Source organism: Callospermophilus lateralis, chromosome Y (genome assembly GCF_048772815.1).
Source record: "Callospermophilus lateralis isolate mCalLat2 chromosome Y, mCalLat2.hap1, whole genome shotgun sequence".
Classification (NCBI taxonomy): domain Eukaryota; kingdom Metazoa; phylum Chordata; class Mammalia; order Rodentia; family Sciuridae; genus Callospermophilus; species Callospermophilus lateralis.
The window spans coordinates 9,074,330-9,094,259 of record NC_135326.1 but is presented as its reverse complement, the minus strand read 5'-3'; the positions used below and the strand labels follow the sequence as shown (position 1 = coordinate 9,094,259).

At 49.4% G+C, this 19,930-nt stretch overlaps 1 protein-coding gene across 2 annotated transcripts in view; it reads left to right on the top strand.

Moving 5' to 3' along the window:
- Positions 1–19,930, top strand: part of Sts (steroid sulfatase) — a 94,233-nt gene that overhangs the window by 3,757 nt on the left and 70,546 nt on the right. For both annotated transcript variants that reach the window (XM_077107834.1, XM_077107833.1), the window contains exon 2: positions 14,326–14,449. The gene's annotated coding sequence lies outside the window, so the exon portion shown is untranslated. The remainder of the gene's footprint in view (positions 1–14,325; positions 14,450–19,930) is intronic.

The following is a 19,930-nucleotide window of genomic DNA, read 5'->3' as shown; positions in this document are numbered from 1 at the left end:
TCCATCCGGCACGGGAGGGCCCCCTTTTCTGGGTTACAGAAGGAGTTGGGGCTTTACGGTTTACAAGGAGGGTGCATCCGTCTCTGGAGACTGCGGACATGCCGTTGGGACCGTCGGGTTGAGCCAGGTGAATTTTAGCTCAGGAAAGCAGCTGGAAAAACTTTGAAACTTGTTGACTCTGTGAAAAAACCCAGAACTGGGTGTTCACTGCTTATCTCTGGGACCCACTGTTTCCTAGAAGTTTACTGTTTGCTCTTCTCCCTCCAGGACACATCTGCAATGGGCAAGGGTCAAAGGCCATGGTCCACCGGGGTGGGGGGAGCGGTCAGTATCGGCCTCCTTCCTTCAGGACCCATGGGGTTGGCAGGGGGTGAGTACAATGTGCACTCAGGAAACAGGTGACGTCTGCCACCCTGCACTGGGGGACAGTGCTCCCCAAACCAGGAGCATGGGCATCCTCCAGAGCTCTCTAGAAATACAGCATCCCAGCACGCACACCCCAGCCCACTCAGCGTCCACCCTCCCTCTACACCAGGGGGTCTGTGGCGTGGACCACCCTCCAGGGGCACACCGGATTCTTCACGACGGGGAGCAGGCCTGGGAGAACCCCTTCATAGTGACTTCCGTGTGAAGCACAGGGAACACGTAATATGCCAATGCGTATTCCTAACACGTTCCTAACAAGAAAACTGGACTTCAGGTATCAGCCTAATAGCCTTCGCTGATCATCCAAATTATTTTGTTGTGGCATGTACGAATGTGTCGCAGCGAATGCCACTATTATTACGTATAATTAGGATGCATTCGTGAATTTTTTTTTTTTTTTTTTTATAAAAAGAAATATTCTAAACGGCATGTGCCGAGAGCCCAAGATTAAAGAACCATTAGTTGCTGAAGGGAAAAATGGTCTCCTTCTTTCAGAAATTGGGTAGAAGTAGCCACAAGCTCTCAAGTGGCTAGGAGTGACCACGTGTCGTTCATCTCTGGTTCCGTCAACCACCCTGAGAAGCAGGCAATGCAACCTTTCTTCTAGAAATAAGGACAAGCAGCTTCGGAGAAGTTACGCGCCCTGCTGCAGGTCACGCACCTGGAAAGGTGCGGGGCAGGGTTGAACCTCAGTCTTGCTTTCTCAAAAAAAAAAAGCAAAGCTTTTGAATTCTATTTTCGTGTACATCTTACAAAGTCCTTATATTGTAGTGAAGTCATCAAACCCACAACCTGAATGGTTACGACTAACATAAAAGTAAAACTCAATCATGATTGTAAAAAGAAAGGAAAATATACCAGCAACCACCAAGACAACAAACCAACAAACAAAGACATCATAACCAACAAGAAACGCCGACACATGAAGAACGAGGAATTTTGCACCTTGTGCAAGTCACACATCAATCTCGAGGGGCCACAGCACGGCCCACCCAGCCGGGCCCTTCTAGAATGGCTGGTTTTCTGCTCGATCCCAGGGTCCCTGGTCCCAGTGCAGGCTGACATCAGGGAAGGGCAGGGCTCTGGCTGGACGTCCTTGTCCCCAGCTTGCCCATGTCAGCCTGGGAAGCCTTGAATAAGGCTCCGTCCATCTGCAATCCACAAGCCACATGCTCATGACACAACTCCCATCCATTCCTGTGGCCAAAGACTGTCTTCAGGTTTCCCAGACTTGCCAACAGGGACCTTCATGCACCATCTCTAGCTATTAATGTCCCACTGAACTGGATTCCCTCAAACATCCTTTTAGAAACGCCAGAGGAGCGGGGTGCAGTGACACGCACCTGTGATCCCAGGGACTCTGGAGGCTGAGGCAGGAGGATTGCAAGTTGGAGGCCAGCCTCAGCAACTTAGTGGAGACCCTAAGCAACTCAGTGAAACCCTGTCTCAAAATAAAAAAAATGAAAAGGGCTGGGGATGTGGTTCAGTGGTTAAGCACCCCTGGGTTCAATCCTTCCTACAAAAAAAAAAAAAAAAGCCAGATGACTGTAACAGTTAGGCTTCCTTTTGATTTTCAAATCTCCCCCCACCAGATATCTGGAAGCAATCAATTTCTAAGAACTTGGGATGTGGGCAAGGAACAGGAACATCAAACACACGGAAATCACAGAGTAAATTCACCGAGTAAAATTCACAGATTCTCAATCTCTTGGGGGCCCTCAGATACTTGAAATTTGGAGAATATTAAGGGTGATGGGATGTGGGCGTGTATACGTGTGTGTGTGTAGACACAGCCACCTGCACATTTATTTTAGAAGTTCATAATCGATTGATGTGGGGGCGTGGAGAAACCTGAAGGGGCATGCCTTCACGGGTAATTTAGATATGTCAAACTACGTGCAAATACCATGTTACGTGTTATATAGAATCTGTTCTGTAATATCTATAAAGTAATGTGTCTGCTTTTAAGAAAATTAAGAAAGATACTGTATGCAAATTAAATGTATTTAATTTAAATAGGGTGTGTATTTACACATACTATATGTTAGCTACATACACTATATGTCCTATGCTGATTCCTGTATTACACATAGATATTAAATAGATACGTGTGAGTATATAAGTATATTTTATATATTAATGCACATTTATGTGGCATATGTATCTTGTATATATTTATATATAAACATATGCACCACATACCAGATTCATATGTTCCTCAACTATAATGGGATTATATCTCTAGTCAATTGAAAATGTCTTCAGTTGGAAATGAATTTACTGCATTTATCCCACCAAATGATCCCAGCCTATTTTTGAGACGGTATCAGGGATTGAATCCATGGGGTGCTTAACCCCTGAGCCATATTGCCAGACCTCTTTTTGGGGGGTGTGGGGTGGTAACTAGGGATTGAACTCAGGGGCACTCAACCACTGAGCCCTATCCCCCAGCCCTATTTTGTATTTTATTTAGAGACAGGGTCTCCCTGAGTTGCTTAGGGCCTCGCTGTTGCTTTGAACTTGCGATCCTCGTGCCTCAGCCTCCTGAGCCACTGGGATTACAGGTGTGCTCCACCATACCTGGCTCATACCTTTTTATTTTAAATTTTGAGACAGGGTCTCACTAAGTTGCTTAGGACCTTGCTGGTTGCTGAATCTGGCCTCCAACTTACGATCCTCCTGCCTCAGCCTCCCGAGCTGTCAGAATCTCACACAACATATCACTAGCCCAGGAATAAGAGCCAATCCAGCTTTTGGGGTACGGTTCTACTGAATGTCTATCACTTTCCCATCATTGTCCAGTAAATAAGATAAAATAAAATAAGAAAACACTCTAACCATCGCAAGTCAGGGGCCCCTTGGATAGAGACACACGTGTGTGGTTACATAAGAGACTTAAAACCTAAGGTGCTAAGGTACTAAGGTACGTGTGTGCCTCTATATATTTAAATTAATAGCGATTGCATGGGTTGTATAATAGGTGAAGTTGTATAACAGGCGAAAGAAGTAGCAGGCTCTCACAGGTACAATGTGTGCATTCTTGCTGTTTTGTGGGCACATTTCATTGGCTCTGTTTGTTGGGGGCCCTGGTATTCATGTATAAAGAATAGCGTTTAAGAAGCCTATATTTCAGCTCCATTTCCTGGGGCTATTTAAACGACTCTGGAAAACCGTAGAGGCCATCAATTTCCCGGGCTCCTTCTTCCCGGAGTCCGGCTGGAAGGCTATTTAAAGAAAGGTAATTTACGAGGACTTAGTTTTTTTGCTTTAATAATAAAGCTATAACTTCCAACGGCAGAAGGCAATATATCAGGGGGAGAACCATGATTGGGCCCCTGTAGAAGCCCAGGAACCGAACGATAATTAAAACTCACAGTAACCCCAAACCACCAAGAGGACTCACAGTTCTCCGACTTGCTTTTCTGATGGGCCCTCCCCCATGTCACCGGTAATGGTGGAAGCCGGATTCTGGGAGGGAGGGGGTTTCCCGTGGGTCTCCCCGGACCCTGTGCGTCCTTCTCACCTTCAATTCAGTAGCTAAGGAAGGTCCCCAGGCCACAGACAGGACACTGAGAAGCCGTGTTAGCTTTCTGTGACTATAACAAATGCCCACGGTAATCAGCTTATAAAGAGAAAAGGTCCATTTGGGCTCCCGGTTTCGGAGCTTTGGATCTGATCGTGCGTTTCTAGGGGCACCAAGCCAACAGAGCCTCACTGCTGTCTGACTTGGTACCGGCGAAGGTCGGAATGAGCCAGTATAGAGTGCATTTCCAGCACCTGTCCAACAAGGGCATGACCAGAGGGTCTCCCGGAGCCGCTGGGAACCAGTGAGGAGGAAGGTTTGCCTTCGGATAGACCTTCCTTTCACAGAAACTCTCGGGAGGTGGACGATGGCAGCCCCCCACCTGGGATCCCAGCAACCGTAGAGGCTGAGGCAGGAGGACCCCCAAGTTTGAGGCCAGCCTGGGCAACCTAGGGAGACCGTTGTCTCCAAATAAATAAAAAAAGAGGTCGGGGTTGGCTCGGTGCTTGCTTAGTGAGGCCACGGCTTTAATCCCTATTCCCAAAGCGAAACAAAAATAGTACTAATAAAAGTGTTCCTGGGAGGAGGAAGCAGGGCAGATGAGAATGCTGAACCATGCTGGCGGCTCGGGAGGCCGAGGCAGGAGGATGGCCAGTTCAAAGCCAGCCTCCGCCAAAGGGAGGCCCTGAGCCGCTCAGGGAGACCCTGTCTCTCAATAAAATGCAAAATAGGGCTGGGGACGGGGCTCCGGGGTGGAGGGACCCTGAGGTCCATCCCTGGTACAAAAAAAAAAATGATAATAATAATTTTAAAAGAATGGAGAGAGGTCATCGCCAGCCGCGTTACGTTCGTCATGTGCAAGGGGGGAGTGGGGACACAGAAGTCCTGCGGGTTACTTTGTGGGGTGACGGTTTTGCAGAGCTGTGGGTCTGGAGGCTCCCTGGGGATTTCGTCACAGGGCACCTCCCCGCTCTGCACCCACAAAGGAAGCTCCCTGACCTCCCAGCCGTTGCCTCACCTGGGTGTGTCCACAGGGGAATGCATTCCTCGGGGCTCTTTGGACTGGGTCCCGGGGAACTCTCTTAGGTGCCTCCGAGACTCTGAACAGATCATCCGGAGCCCGGCCCTGGCTGCAGCCACCGCGATGCGTCTTCACAGAGGACAAGCCGGGGCCCTGTGCCCACCCGTCGTCTCACCTCCGGTGGACACTCAGTGTTTTCTTGCAAGAAATGCAAAGTGCAGCGTGTTCAGGAGACGCTCTCGGGGACCCCCCTTCCCCTAAGGTCCCCAGAGCCCGTGGGTGAATTCCGATGGCAGGGGAGGACCCAGAGGGGCCAGCAAAGCACCCCCCCAGGGGACCGCGGGTCAGGAAGCGCACCTTATCTCTGACTGACATCGGAGGCACGTGGGGCGTGAGGCCAGGCAGGGACACGCAGGCAGCCACATAACTTCTCCATGATGGATGGGTCCGTGACCCGGTGGTGACTTTTCCACCGGGGATGGCCTGATAAAAGGGCCAGGCTTGTCGAGTGCACACTCACACGGCGGGAGCTCCTGGCCGGGCTGGGAGCGCAGGTCCAGAACTCGGGGAGCAGCCGTGTCTGAAGCCAGGCGTCCGCGGGTGAGTTGGATGGCTGTCACGCTGTCACCATCGTCGGCCGCTGTGCCAGGGAGATACTGAGATAGGACAGAGAGAAAGAATCAGGGCGTCTGGGCTACTTACCTCCCTGTACTGCGTCCAAAGAAGCCTCCGGGCTTTGACTTCTTTGGCTCATATCTTGGTATTATAGCTTATACAAAGAAAAAAAAAGCAAGTTAATCAACCTGATGTAACTAGCGTTAGGTCCACAGCTTCCAAACGGGATACAACGTATACAAATGTGTGTCATGCAAGACCGATGTTGCTCTAAGATTGTCACTGGTTGCTATTTTGGTAGGAAAAAAAAAAAAAAAGGATTGTGAATGGGAATTAATAGTACTTGTGCTTCTTTTTTATTTTTTCTTTTCCACTTTGAAAGTTTTTCTTAAATTTTAAAGATGTCGGCTGGGTGCAGCGGTACACGCCTGTTATCTCATTGGCTCCGGAGGCTGACGCAGGAGGATCCAGAGGTCAAGGCCAGCCTCCGCCAAAGTGAGGCCCTGAGCAACTCAGGGAGATGCTGTCTCTAAATAAAATACAAAGTAGGGCTGGGGAGGGGGCTCAGGGGTTGGGCATCCCTGGGTTCAATCCCCAGTACCAAAAAAAATAAAATTTAAAGATGCAGATTCCAAACTTATTGTGGACACCCTGAATCTGTGTCCTAAAGAAACATGAAAAAGAACAGACCTTTCTCCTTGATTAAGAGGTGTACACAGAAATTATTGGATGGAAGCCCAGGACCCTGGGGATGCATGTTTGTGATCACGCTGTGCTGGATTTCTTATAGAATGTGGTCTCTGTTTCTGATCCTCATCCCATTGTTTAGGTCTGGGTTTTTTTGTTGTTGTTTTTTTCCGTTCTTTCCATCATCTCTATAAAAGGACTCAGTTTGCGGAGGAATGAGTATGAGGCTTAGAAATCAGTCCGTTTTCTGAAAATTTGAACGAATTCCATTAAGTGAACGTTTGGGACAAGATGAGGTTGGCAACGCATGCTGAAGGTGAATTAGGAACCAACCGGATGGATGATATTTTTCTCCAAAGAGAGACGCTGAGACGTTTGATGGACGTGATCCCTTCTAAATTAGACGCCCCCCAGATTAGACAGCTGAGCTTTATAGGAGTCCACCATGAATTCCGATGTCCACTTTGTGCCCATGTGACATCATATTTGGGTGTGAAGAGACTTCGGACACTTACCAATTACCTCCTCTGTGTCATGCCTTAGCAGATGGAACTGGAAGGGTGTTAGAGACCATTTCATTGAAAACAATGTCATTAAAATGCAGAATGATTTTATAAAAAGACTGCCCCCTCCCGTAGCCCTGTTCTGCATGCCCTCTCTCTCTTTTTGTTTTGGCAAAATGCTTGATCCTCGATAGAGGATCCCCAAGAGCAGGTGTCCGTATTGACATTACCAAGAATGTCCCAATGGGAAAATTCGCCGATATTCATTTACAATGTGATTATGACATAATCGCTGGTGACATCAGGGTGCAGAAATCTCTAGATATGAGTTCTATTTTCCCCCAAAAACTTGATTGGTAAATGTCAGGCATTTCTTTAAAACTCAAATACAGCAAAGATTTTAAAAGTTTGCAGGGTGCACATGCCTGTAATCCCAGCACCCTGGGAGGCTGAGGCAGGAGATTCACAAGTTGGAGGCCAGCCTTGGCAATTTAGGGAGGTCATAAGCAACATCAAGACACCCTGATTCAAAATAAAGTGTAAAAAGGGCTGGGGATGTGGGCTCCGTGGTCAAGCACCCCTGGGCTCAGTCCCCAGTACCAAAGAGAAAATGATCATAAGTTAGCTGGGCAGCAACATTTTCACCCTCATTATTCTGTATCATGATAATGCAATAGTAAAAAGCATGATTTAAAAAATAACGTAAGCGTTCTGCTACATGGGCAGCTTCTTCCAGATTACACGGAAAAACAAAGGCAGAATTTGCAGGGTTGAAGTTAGGGCTCCGTGGCTCCCTGCCATCCCAGCCTTGTTTGGAACCAGCCCTTGGACACCCTGGGCTCTGAGTCAGGGGAGCTTCCCGTGGGGCCCCGGGGTTATAAGTGACAGCATGCACGGTGTCATAACAGGGGCCAGCTCACCTCCGGCGCTGTCAGCGGGAACAACAATGCCCAGTGCGCATACGTCACGTGCCAATGTCAATAATAATCCGAGGCTGACTAGGAGACGGAGGTAGGCGGAGGCAGAGGCTTGCTGCCGGATCCTTAGGAGCTGCTGGTCCCTGGACGGTGGAGTGTGCCTGGAAATGTGCACACCCCGGGTCGCAGGTCGCTGATTTGCAGATAGACGACAGGAGGTTCTTGGGCAGGGAACTGGTCGCCTGCAGGGTTTCTGGATGCTGAGGTGGTGCATTGCAGCCCTGGCTCTCTGTGCACAAAGTGTCCCTGCAGCCTACCCTCCGGGGACCCCTGGTGTGCCATTGTACATATATATATATATATATGGATATCTGGTGTTTTGTTTGGGTTTGGGATTTTTTTTAATATACCACAGATTCAACCCAGGGTTGCTTAACCCCTGAGCCCCATCCCCAGCCCTGTTTTGCAGTTTATTGAGAGACAGGGTCTCACTGAGTTGCTTACGGCCTCCGTTTTGCTGAGGCTGGCTTTGAACAGGGGGCCATCCTCCTGCCTCAGCCTCCCGAGCCACTGGGATCACAGGTGTGCACGGTGTGGCACGTCTCTCTGCCCCTGCGGCACGGAATAACTGTATTGTTTTTCTGCACTGTTAACCTTTTCGGTATGAGGATTTTTCCCAGTGGAACCCTGGGAGGGCTGGGAGTCCTGAGTCCCATGATACAGGTGGGAAGAGCAGCCCCTGAGCCTCTGGAGGTAGCGTCGGAAGTTTTGCAACGTCATTGGCCCTTGGTGGCAGACTGGGTCACATCAGGTGATGTGCATATTCCAAGGCAGAGTCAGCACCGACAGCAATTTGGAAACGGTGCCAGGAAGTTCCAATTGCAGATGAGTCCAGGTGACAGGGGAGCTCATGAATGCTGCGTTTCTAAGTCCTGGGCGCCCAGATCTCACAGGTCGCCTGACTCATGATTTTTGAGCTGCCCCGGCAGAGAGCCAGGGAAGTCTTGCTCAACCCCCTGGAAGGGATTTTTTTTTTTTTTTTTTTCAGTTGCAAAAGTAAAAGAAGCTCACAGAATAGAAAGATGAACCGTGGGTTCATCTTTGAAGATTCGATACTCTAACCATAATCCATTGCCAGAACCCGTTCGCCTAAACAGTCACTTCCAATCTGTTCTCTCTTTCTGAACCTGCATCCTTTTCCACAGCTGAATACTATTCCGCCGTGTCGATGAAATATCTTCTGCCTGTCTGTCCCTCTCTGGACAGACACGTGGGTGACCTCCACCTTTGGGCTGTGGTGGTGAACAATAGGCCGTCATCGGGGGTGAATTTACACACGCCTGAGTCTGTGTTTTTGATAACTTGGGGGATATACCTAAGAGTAGAAGATGAGTCTGCTGGTGATTCTTTTTGACTTAATGAGAAACCATCCATGTGTTTTCCACAGTGCGTTTTAGTCTGTCTTTAACTTTCAAAGTCCATATCTTAGGGAGGGCTCTCTAGTTTGGTCGAAGAGTCCAGAGACGTCAGTCTCCCCATCTGCAGGACCACGTGATTTCAGGCTCTAGAGATAGATCGGCCAGAGGATGGGTCCGAGGGTCCGTGAAAGTCAAGGTCATTTCATTGGGTTTATCGGAAAAGCGCCCCGCGGCGTCCACAGGAGGTTGGTTGTGGGAACCCCCCTGCAGATACCAGAATGCAGATGCTCTTTAAAAATAATGGAATAGTATTTACCTAGAAACAATGTGTGTTCTGCACACTGCAAATCCTCTCTAGAGGACTCACAAAACCTGATACAGCGCAGATGCTGGGGACACGGCGGTTGTGCTGTAGTGTTTAGGGAAGACTGATAAAAAAAGAGGCTGCGTGTTATGTTCCGGGCGTTTTTTTAGGTTTTATTAGAGACAGGGTCTCCCTGAGTTGCTCTGGGCCTCCCTTTGGCCGAGGCTGGCTTTGAACTCACCATCCTCCTGCCTCAGCCTCCTGAGCTACCGGGTGACAGGCATGTGCCATCGCACCAGCTCCTAGATGTATTTTTTGCACTTAGTGACTTGGGGTCGCACCTATTGTGTATTTGTATTACAGATATGTAAATAGAAAACTTAGGTCAGATTATCCGACTGTCTTTCCCTACCCCGTCCCTCTTCCCTTCTGTTCATGCCTCTTTATCTTCGCCACTGATCTTTCTACTCGTCTCTCTCTTTTTTTAATCCTCCACCCCTTATGTTGGATAAACTTCCACATATCAGAGAGAACATTCAGCCTTTGGTTTTTCGGGATTGGCTTATTCCACTTAGCATGGTAGTCTCCAGTTCCACCCATTCACCAGCAAATCCCATCATGTCATTCTTCTTTAAGGCTGAGTAATATTCCATTGTGTACATACACCACATTTTCTTTATCCATCCATCTGTTGAAGGGCACCTAGGTTGGTTCCATAGCTTAGCTATTGTGAATTGAGCTGCTATAAACACGCATGTGGCTGTGTCCCTATAGTATGGGCTGATTTTAAGTCCCTTGGGTATAGACCGAGGAGTGGGACAGCTGGGTCACATGGTGGTTCCCTTCCAAGTTTCCTGAGGATTCTCCATCCTGCAGCGAGCAGCACCAGTCCCCAGACTGGACCTGGAGCCCCTGGCTGGGGTCACCTCCCGCCTCCCTGCTCTCCTGCAAGGTGAGCTTAGCTCTCCCGGGTCCCCGCTGCCCGTCTGGCCTTTGTGCTAAGACCAGTGCCTTAGTCATGGCCTCCGCCATCATGTGGCTCCTCCATGGTGACCGTGTGGCCTCACTGGGACCCGGAAAAGCCCGTTCCAACTCCCTGTGTGTCTCTTGGCAGCACTGAGCTGGGGTCGGGGGACCTGAGGTGAAGGATTCCCATGGCCCAGTGAGGTCCTTCCTGCCCACGGCCATGGGTCTGCATGTCCCTTCCCCGTCCGCCATGAAGGGAGCTGGATGGTTCCGGAAGGCAGAACAGGCTCACTGGACCTTCTGCCCTGGAGTTTGTAGGCGCTGTCGTCAACCAAGACACAGAACGGGGTTTCTCTAGGGCCACTTTGGACACCGCAAGATGTGGGGAGGTTACAGTCCCACGTTCAGTTTGGTGGCCGGGAAGTGTCCCCACCCACTTGGAGGGGACCTGGAGGGACCTAGCACCTCCCTGTGTCACCCATCAGACGCTGGATGACGGACCCGAGGACGAGGTCCAGTCCCTGGTGGCCAGCTCCATGGCTCTGGCCCCAGGGGAGCAGAACAAGATGGCGGCAGGGCCTGGAGGAGGAGAGCAGCTCAGGACAGGGCACCAGGGAGCAGAGAGAGCTCTGTCACCAGGGACAGGACAGAGACCCCAAAGGCACAGCCCAGGGACCCCCTCCTCCAGCCATACCCCACCTGCTGCAGTCACCACCCAGGGAGTCCATTCAAGTGGATTAATCCAGTGATTAGTCTACACCCAGTGAGTCCATCCAAGTGAATTGACCCACTATTAGTCTACACCCAGTGAGTCCATCCAAGTGGATTAATCCACTATTAGTCTACCCCCAGTGAGTCCATCCAAGTGGATTGACCCACTATTAGTCACCACCCAGTGAGTCCATCCAAGTGGATTAATCCACTATTAGTCTACCCCCAGTGAGTCCATCCAAGTGGATTGATCCACTATTAGTCTACACCCAGTGAGTCCATCCAAGTGGATTAATCCACTTTTTAGTTTACAGCTCCCATAATCTGATCATCATCACCCCGGTGAGTCCCCCCCCCCCACCATGCCCAGGGCGGGAATCTCTGTCCCCAGGCTCTGTTTGGATATGGCCCAGTGGCTGATGTGCCTGAGTCTCCTCGGGTCCCTTTGAACAGCTGAAAGAGCGTCAGGCCAGGTGGTCACAAACGGGGGAGCCTCTGTCAGGAGGCTGAGGCAGGAGGATTGTGAGTTCCAAGCCAGCCTCAGCCAAAGGGAGGCCCTAAGCAAGTCAGGGAGACCCTGTCTCTAAATAAAATACAGAATAGGGCTGGGGACGGGGCTCAGGGGTCGACTGCCCCTGGATTCAGTCCCTGATAGCCGCCCCGCCAAAAAAAGAAGTTTGAGGTGATGGGTATATTTGTAAGCTTGATGTACCCATTTCTAAATGTCCGCCTATGTCCAAACGTCATGCATATCTTCAATTTATGCAACTGTCGTTTCTCTGCTGTGCATTAATGACAATTTGAAAATAAAATTAAATTCGAACAAAATTAGAATTTGAAATTAAGTTACGTTTTGAAAAAAAAAAAATAAGAGTAGATATCGTCTCCTCCTTTCATTTCTGGGGCCAGGTAACAGTTTATTTGGGGGATTTGGGGAAGCTGAGATCCGGCCATGATTTTTGGACCTGCGTTCCTACGAGACATTGGCGTGAGGCACCGGGTCTTTCCTAACCAATGACGCCTCTGGATTATGATCCCTGCACAGGGACATTGGGGGCCAAATAGCTCTATGTTGAGTGGAAGGGGAAAGATGTGGGCTTTTGCACACGTGGGTGCCTTGGATGATGGCTCCATGTTGACATTGTGGCCTCGAGCGCGAGGGTCGGCCGTTACTGGACTTCTCCTGACCCCCTGGCCATTGCTGGTGGATGCGCCTTACCCTGGCGAGATTCTACCGTGCAGTGGGGCTCTGACCAGACCTTGGGGACAGCTTGGAGGCCACTGTGTGGCTCAGGAGTGACAAGACACTGCAGCACTATGCTGTGACCCTTAAGCCCTGGGGACCTGTCACCCGTAACGGGGGGGAAGCAATTACTAGCCCAGCTCTGCAGACATGGGTGGGAGGGAGGTTGGACGCCCGTGTGTGGTGCACGCGCACTAAATGCATCCAGGTCGCGGAGGCTCCCTGGGGTCCGGTGGCGGATGCTGAGAACATCTCTGGACACTCAGAGAGGGGAGAGAAGCAGGTGGGCTCCGGCCCCACGCAGGTTTCTCCACAGACTCAGGCAGGGAGCCTGCCCTGCTGTGTTTTCTGGTACTGATCACATGATACCAAAGACTGAACTAGTTACTAAGAAAAAAGGTTGATTTGGATTCCGGAAGTCCAGGGTTGATGGCCTGCCTCTGCGGCTATGTTCTGGCTGGCTGCATGTCCCACCTCTTAATGTCTCATAGTGAGCTTGAAATCTCAACACGTGTTTTGCGGGGGACAGAGAAGAGTTGATTTGTTAACAGAGGGGGTGGTTTGTGGGTACGTTCTTGGGGTGGGACACAGTGTGGTCCCACGTGGACCCCCCCACTGTGCCAGGCTGTGTGACTTGATCGATTTCAATGTGATTCTTCTTCTTTGTCCAACACCAGGGGCTGGTAAGCACCGAGAAGTGAGTTCAGCTCACACACTGATCTCTCTCTAAAAATCTCCTTTCTGAGACCGAAAGGTGTGGGCCAAACAAACAAAAATGTGTGGCAAAAAAAAAAAAAAGGGGGGGTGGGAATGATATTTGGATCTTCCGTGGGTCACGAGAGAGGGTCACCCTATTGTCCACATCCACGGCCGCTGAATCCCGGTCCTGTCAACTGATGTCGTGGTGGGTGGGCAGGAAGATGGGACCGTGCCAGCTGCATCGTCACCCCGCAGCGAGAAGCCAAAGATCAGCTCCGGCAGCTCACGATTCCATTTGTGCAAGAATCTCACGTGAAGAGCCACTCTTAGAAGACGGACTGCCGCTCCAAATGTCACCTCTGGGGTGGCGGGGACATGTTTCTAGGATGCCGATTGAAGCGAAGAAATTGTGGCTGGGATCTTAAACAAGAGGCACGTTTTACCCAAATCTGTGCTGCCGTGATTCTCCCCTAATGCTCTCCTGTGGGTGGGTTCCGCGGAGCGGGACGATATTTCAGCAAGCATGAGCGACAGGTCGGATGGGTTCACAGATGGTGGGGGACACGGGGCTTGTGTCGGTCGGAATGTCAGCCCTTCTTCAAGTTCAAAGCCAAATGTCAGTTCTTCCTCAAGTTCAAAGCCACCTTCTGGGCCGTCTTTGGAACGGTCTTTTGGATTGGCGGGCAGGGATCCGCGTCAGAGGTCGGAAAGCCCTTTGCTGCAAAGGGCAGACTGCAAATACCTCCCCCTTTTCGGGCCAGGCAATCTGCCTCGCAAGTACCCCAGCGTGGACAGCGGAGCCCAAAGGCACCGGTGGATGTGGCGCCAATGAATGCGCGTAGGTCGCTGTGTCCCAAGACCTCACAGACGTTATTTTTTTCTTGGCCGCTGGAACATGAAAGGGGGTGAACTTGCTGCAGAATCTGGTCGTGGGATGGATTTGTCCTGTGGGCCATCGTTTGTGACCCTGCGTTTATTCAGAAAAATGTTGAAGTAAAATTCAATGAGAAATCAGGGACCTGGGGCCAGTGTCCCGTATGACCCCCGAGTTATTGGAAGTCAGGCCAGGGTGTAGTTGCATGGTAGAGCACTGCACTAGCATGTGTGAGGCTCTGGGGTCCATTCCCAGTAGCTCACACACACATACAAAAAAAAAAAAAAAAGAATGGTGGAAAAGCCTGATACATATCCACATTTCTTATGCATATATTTATACAAGCTCACCTCATTTGAGGACCTCAGCACACATTTTTGAAGTTCATGAATTTTTCTTCTTTTGAACAAATTGGCAGGGTGAGCCTGGTGCCGCTGGCCGATCCCCACCGACAGCTGAGCGCAGCCCAGCCCATGTGATCTCCTTTCCTCCGGATCTTTGGAGGACAAGTGCTCGGGAGACTGTCGGAAGTCCAGCCCCAGGTGAGTGAGCGCATGGCCTGCCTGGGTTGCCCATCCCCAAGGGGCACCCGGGGCTGGCTGGGTGCCTGGCTCACGCCAGGTGCACGTGACACGGCGTACCTCCGGGATCGTTGAAGGACTGGTGACACTGGCAAGGTGGCAGACACCGGGCGCGGAGAGAAGGCTCTCGGTGCATGCGCGGCCGTTCACCTACTGGGCTCACGGCTGTCGGCAGAGGGACGCCTCTGGTGGCGGTGAATGTGTGCAGGGTCAGGTGGGAGGAGATGCGCAGGGTTTGCAAGGTCTCTGTGCTTGCTCTCGGAGAGCCCTGGCGTGGGGTGCCAGCCCACCAAGTCACTGTGTCTCTGGTGTCTCCCCTTGATTCTGAGTAATAATGGGGATGAAGAAAGAGGGTGGTGTCCTGGGATGGTTCTAGAAAGCGGAAAAGTCGGATGAACCTTGCCAGCCGGGGAGATGGGGCACGGAAAGTGGGTGGTTTTGATGGTCCAGAGGCAGCGTGGGGTTTGAGGTCACCGGTGGTAGGTGGCTCTTCCCTACCAGGGTGGTGACCACCTGGAGATGCTTGGGGCTGTCACAGAGCTGGGGCTGAGTCCCAGGGGCATGTGCTGGGCGGGCCAGGGTGCTGCTGAGCCACCCGTGAATGCATGGGGTGGCTCCCCACGCACCCTGCAAGGTCTGTAATGCTCCAGCTGGGGGACCTGTTCTGGGGGGGCAGGAGCCAGCGGCTTCGCCTCCTCCCCCCTGGATCTTTGGGGTACTTTTATTTTCAGCGATCTGATTCAGAATAAGAACTTTTTTTTTTTTTTTTACTTGTTCTAATCAGTTATCCATGACAGCAGAATGCATTTTGATTCATTGTACCCAGACAGAGCACAGCTTTCCACTTCTCTGGTTGTGCACGATGCACAGCCGCAGCACATGTGCAGTTGTACATGTACCTAGGGTGAGGATGTCCATCTCATTCCACCGTCTTTCCTACCCCACCATGCCCCCTCCCCTCCCCACCCCCCCCTTTGACCAATCAAATTCCTCCAGCACCCCCCCCCATTATGGATCAGCATCCACTTATCAGAGAGGACATTCAGCATTTGGTTTTTTGGCGATTGGCTAACTTCACTCAGCACGATATTCTCCAACTCCATCCATTTACCTGCAAATGCCATGATTTTATTCTTTTTTATTGCTGAGTAATATTCCACTGTGTTTAGATACCACCGTTTCTTTATCCACTCATCGGTTGATAGGCACCTGGGTTGGTTCCACAGCTTGGCTACTGTGAGTTGAGCTGCTATAAACATGGATGTGGCTGTGTCCCTATAATAGGCTGATTTTAAGTCCTTTAGGCATAAACCAAGGACTGGGATAGCTGGGTCACATGGTGGTTGCATTCCAAGTTTTCGGAGGAAATCTCCATCCTGCTCTGCAGAGTGGTTGCCCCAATTTGCAGTCCCACCAGCAACGTACGAGTGAGCCTTTCCCCCCACATCCTCGCCCACACTTATTATTGCTTGTATTCTTCATAACTACCCCCAAAACAGTGACCTCCTAGCACAAATTTAAACCGACAGCTGAGGATGCTCCTTTGTGGAAGGTGCACCCTCTGTGGCTAGAAAGGTGCATCCTCTGGGCTTCTCTTCCTTCCTAATGCTGAGCAGCTCAACAGAAGCACTGGCTCCTGTAATGGCTGCAATTTGTTCTTCAAAAGGATCTCCGGGTTCCTTTTCTCTGTTTTGGAAACCAAAAACTTTTCGGCTCTCTTCAAGGGTCAATTATTTTCCAAAGGTCATTGATCCTACAAGATCCTGCGCCGATTTCTAATCTAGCCTTTGGAAGCCTTCAGCACTTGCTAAGTGATTTTATTGTAGTTTTTTTTTTTAATCCATTGGGAAAACAGCTATAAATTTTGCAGACAAATGCATGTATATACACACAGAGTGATTTTAGTCTCCGAAGGAGATTGACGTTCTTTAGACCCAGCTGCAGAGAGCCCTGAAGAGAAAAATTGACAGACTCTGCAGCTAATTAAAAATAGGTGGCTGAGAAGGTTCATGATTAATTCATGATAAACGAATACAGCATCCATTATCCTTTCTTAACGTCGTCGGGATGAAAAGTGGGAGCCTTTCAGTGTGGCCGACTCCAACATCGCCTCCTAGAAACCTACTAACAATACCCATTATGTCTCCCCAGCCCGCTCTCCTGGGCTATTTTAACGCGCTTCAGAATTCAGAACGCGGCGTTCCTTGACACCGCGTATTAAATCTCTTCCCCCGGCTTAAGTGGAGGAAGACTGACGAGATCATCAGCAAAAGGCTTTTATCTTGTCCCCAGATTTTCTAATTTGTCCCCCTCTTTTTTTAAAAAAAAAAAAAAATGTTGGATGTTATTAAAATAGAGTTTTCGGACAAAGCCAGAGAAAAGGAAAATTTTTCCATGGTATGGAGAGGTGTTTTTCGTGGAGACGGTGGATCCCGGGTAAGAAGATTTTAGGGCGTCCAGTGCACATGAAAGGAAGCATGTTTTAGAGTCAATATGTTAATTCCAGCTGCAGAAACGGAGGCTGACTGCGGTGTTGTCTCAGGAGAAGATAAAGGAGAAAAATCAAATGGAAGGTAATGGCTAAGTGGGAATCGAGCCCCGGGGCCTTACCCAGGGGACGCCCAGTGCTGGGCATCCGGCACCATCTTCCTTTGGCCGTGGACTCGTATTAGAAGGACTCAGGGTCACCCGCGTGGGGTACCTACCAGGACCCTGCAGCCTGAATCCCACCTCAGAGGCATATCTAACACAGCACACGGTGTTAAGGCAGAGACCCAGGGTCTTCCAAAGAAGCCAGTGTTGGCGCTTTGTACAAAGCATGGCCACCCGACGGTTCCAGATTTTAAGGGACTGGAGAACTAGAACCGTCACGCCTGACCTGTGGATCCTGGATGTCGGGGGGCGATGGGACCATTCTTTGGGGGTCTCTCTGGGAGTTGAGTTGCTTAAATCCCTGTTCATCTTGCGTCGCTGATGGTGCCAACGTGGTTTCAAAGGGAAGGGTCCTTACCTGGGGAGTCTTGTGAGGAAGAATCGGGAGGGGAATGTTGTGATCCATCTTGGTATAGATCATCACGGGGCTGGGGTGTAGCTCAGTGCGAGTGCGTTCCCTCTTACATCCTACACCACACACACACACACACACACACACACACAAAGATCATGATGCGTGAATGCAAATATTATTTCTTATCATTTTATATTGTAATGATGTAGAAAAAATGTAGTGTGTGCAGGTGGGATCTATCTCTATCTCTGAAGATGGATAGTTTTAGTCGGCTTTTTTTGGTGCTGTGAACAAAACACCCGACAGAAACAATTGTAGAGGGGGAAAAGTTGATTTTGGTTCACGGTTTCAGAGGGTCAGTCCCTGGTTGGCCGACTCCATGGCTCTGGCCCAAGGGGAGGCAGAACAAGATGGCGGCAGGGCCTGGAGGAGGAGAGCAGCTCAGGACAGGGCACCAGGGAGCAGAGAGAGCTCTGTCACCAGGGACAGGACAGAGACCCCCAAGGCACAGCCCAGGGACCCCCTCCTCCAGCCACACCCCACCTGCTGCAGTCTCCACCCAGTGAGTCCATCCAAGTGGATTAATCCACTATTAGTCTACACCCAGTGAGTCCATTCAAGTGGATTAATCCACTGACTAGGTTACACCTCTCATAACCCAATCATTTCACTGCTGAACTTTCTTGCAGCGTGTCACACATGAGCTTTTGGGGGACACCTCACGTCTTGATCGTAACATGTACGTCCACATGAAAAACATCTGTAAACTGAGAGGAAGGAAGAGACGGAGGCAGAGAAGAAATAATTTTCCTGTCCACTTTCTGGGTTCTCCTAGGGCAGACCACTGCAAGAGGAGAGATTAATGATGAAAAAAACAAGGTGCGTTAGCCGGTATGCATCCCGCGTACCCAGGAGGTCCCCGGGGAGCCTCAGTCCATCTCCAAAAGGTTGTGTTCAGGATCACAGGCCACCATCTCCCGAAGCCCACAAACAAGGATATGGGAATTCCGGGAATGGGAAGTCAGGAGGAAAAGAAGGGAGAGGTACCTAACGCAGGTGACCCACTACAACTTCAAATGACTCAGCATATATTAGAATAAAATACCAGAAGGCAGGAATAAAGTGTCCTATAATTGGATTGATTTTGTGATTCAGGAGCAGAGTCTTCTAGGTTTAAAATAATCGCCTGTTGATACGGCTGATATAGAAATTTTTTTTAAACCTCTGCTACTTTGTATCTCTATTTTTATTAAACTCTGAATTTGGTGACAGAATGGAAATTTGCCGTTTAGTATCACATTGTTAAAATTCTTGCATTTCATGGCTTAAAACCTAGGGTTCCCCCACTTTCATATTTTAAGTTGAAGAACCGTTTTTAGAATTCAGGAGTCCTTAGATATTTCCCCGTTTATCTGCACAGGCTGAGTGGATTTTCCACGCGTATTTAATCATACATCATTTCCCATGAGGTGAATGGAAACTGAATTTAGTTTAAGATTTTATTTGATTTTTTTATAATATTTATTTTTTTTAGTTTTAGGTGGACATAATGTCTTTTATTTTACATTTATGTGGTGCTGAGGATCTGACCCAGTGCCTCAAGTGTGCTAGGCGAGCAGTCTACCACTGAGCCACAACCCCAGCCCCTAGTTTAAGTGTTTGAGTTTCTAATAATTTGGGTGGGGGTTAACGAGCCCACAGTTCATTCACATTTAAAATACCTCATCAGACATTGACTCCTTGCTTACTTACTTGCGTTCAGCCAGCCGTGGTGGGACACACCTGTCATGTCAAAGACTTGCGGAGGCTGAGGCAGGAGGATCACAAATTGGAGGCCATCCTGAGCAACTTAGCAAGACCTTGTCTGAACATAAATCTAAAAATGGCTGGGAATGTAGCTCATGGGTAGAGCTCCCCTGGGATCAATCTCCAGTTCCAAAAAAAAAAAAAAAAATTGAAATAATAAATAATAAATAATTAAGACGAGCGTTAAACTAGTTATTCTGAGAACGAGACTTGGATTCTAGAATAGATGTATCTTTCAAGGTCATTTCTCTTTGCTAGAAGCAGGAAATTGCCTGATGATATCCTTAGCTTCTGAGGACATTATCACACCAAAGCGAAAGATAAGTGAGTTAAGCACATTGAATAACACTGAATATCACAATGATAACTCAAAGACACTCGGATTCTGCATTCAGAAACCATACTTTTGTAGTATTAGAGAACTTTGAGAACTTTAATATTTTTTTAAAACAGTGTTCTATCCCTTCTTTTAAAGGTTATTGGAGGTTCTACTTTTTAAGAATATCCAGAATGAGTTTCCAATCCCCCGTTTTCTCCTTGGTCTCTTGAAACTATGATTTAACTCACATTTGGGTGGCTGTGGCTCTTTGATAATGCCAGGAAAGACTCAGTAATCTCCCTTGATATGA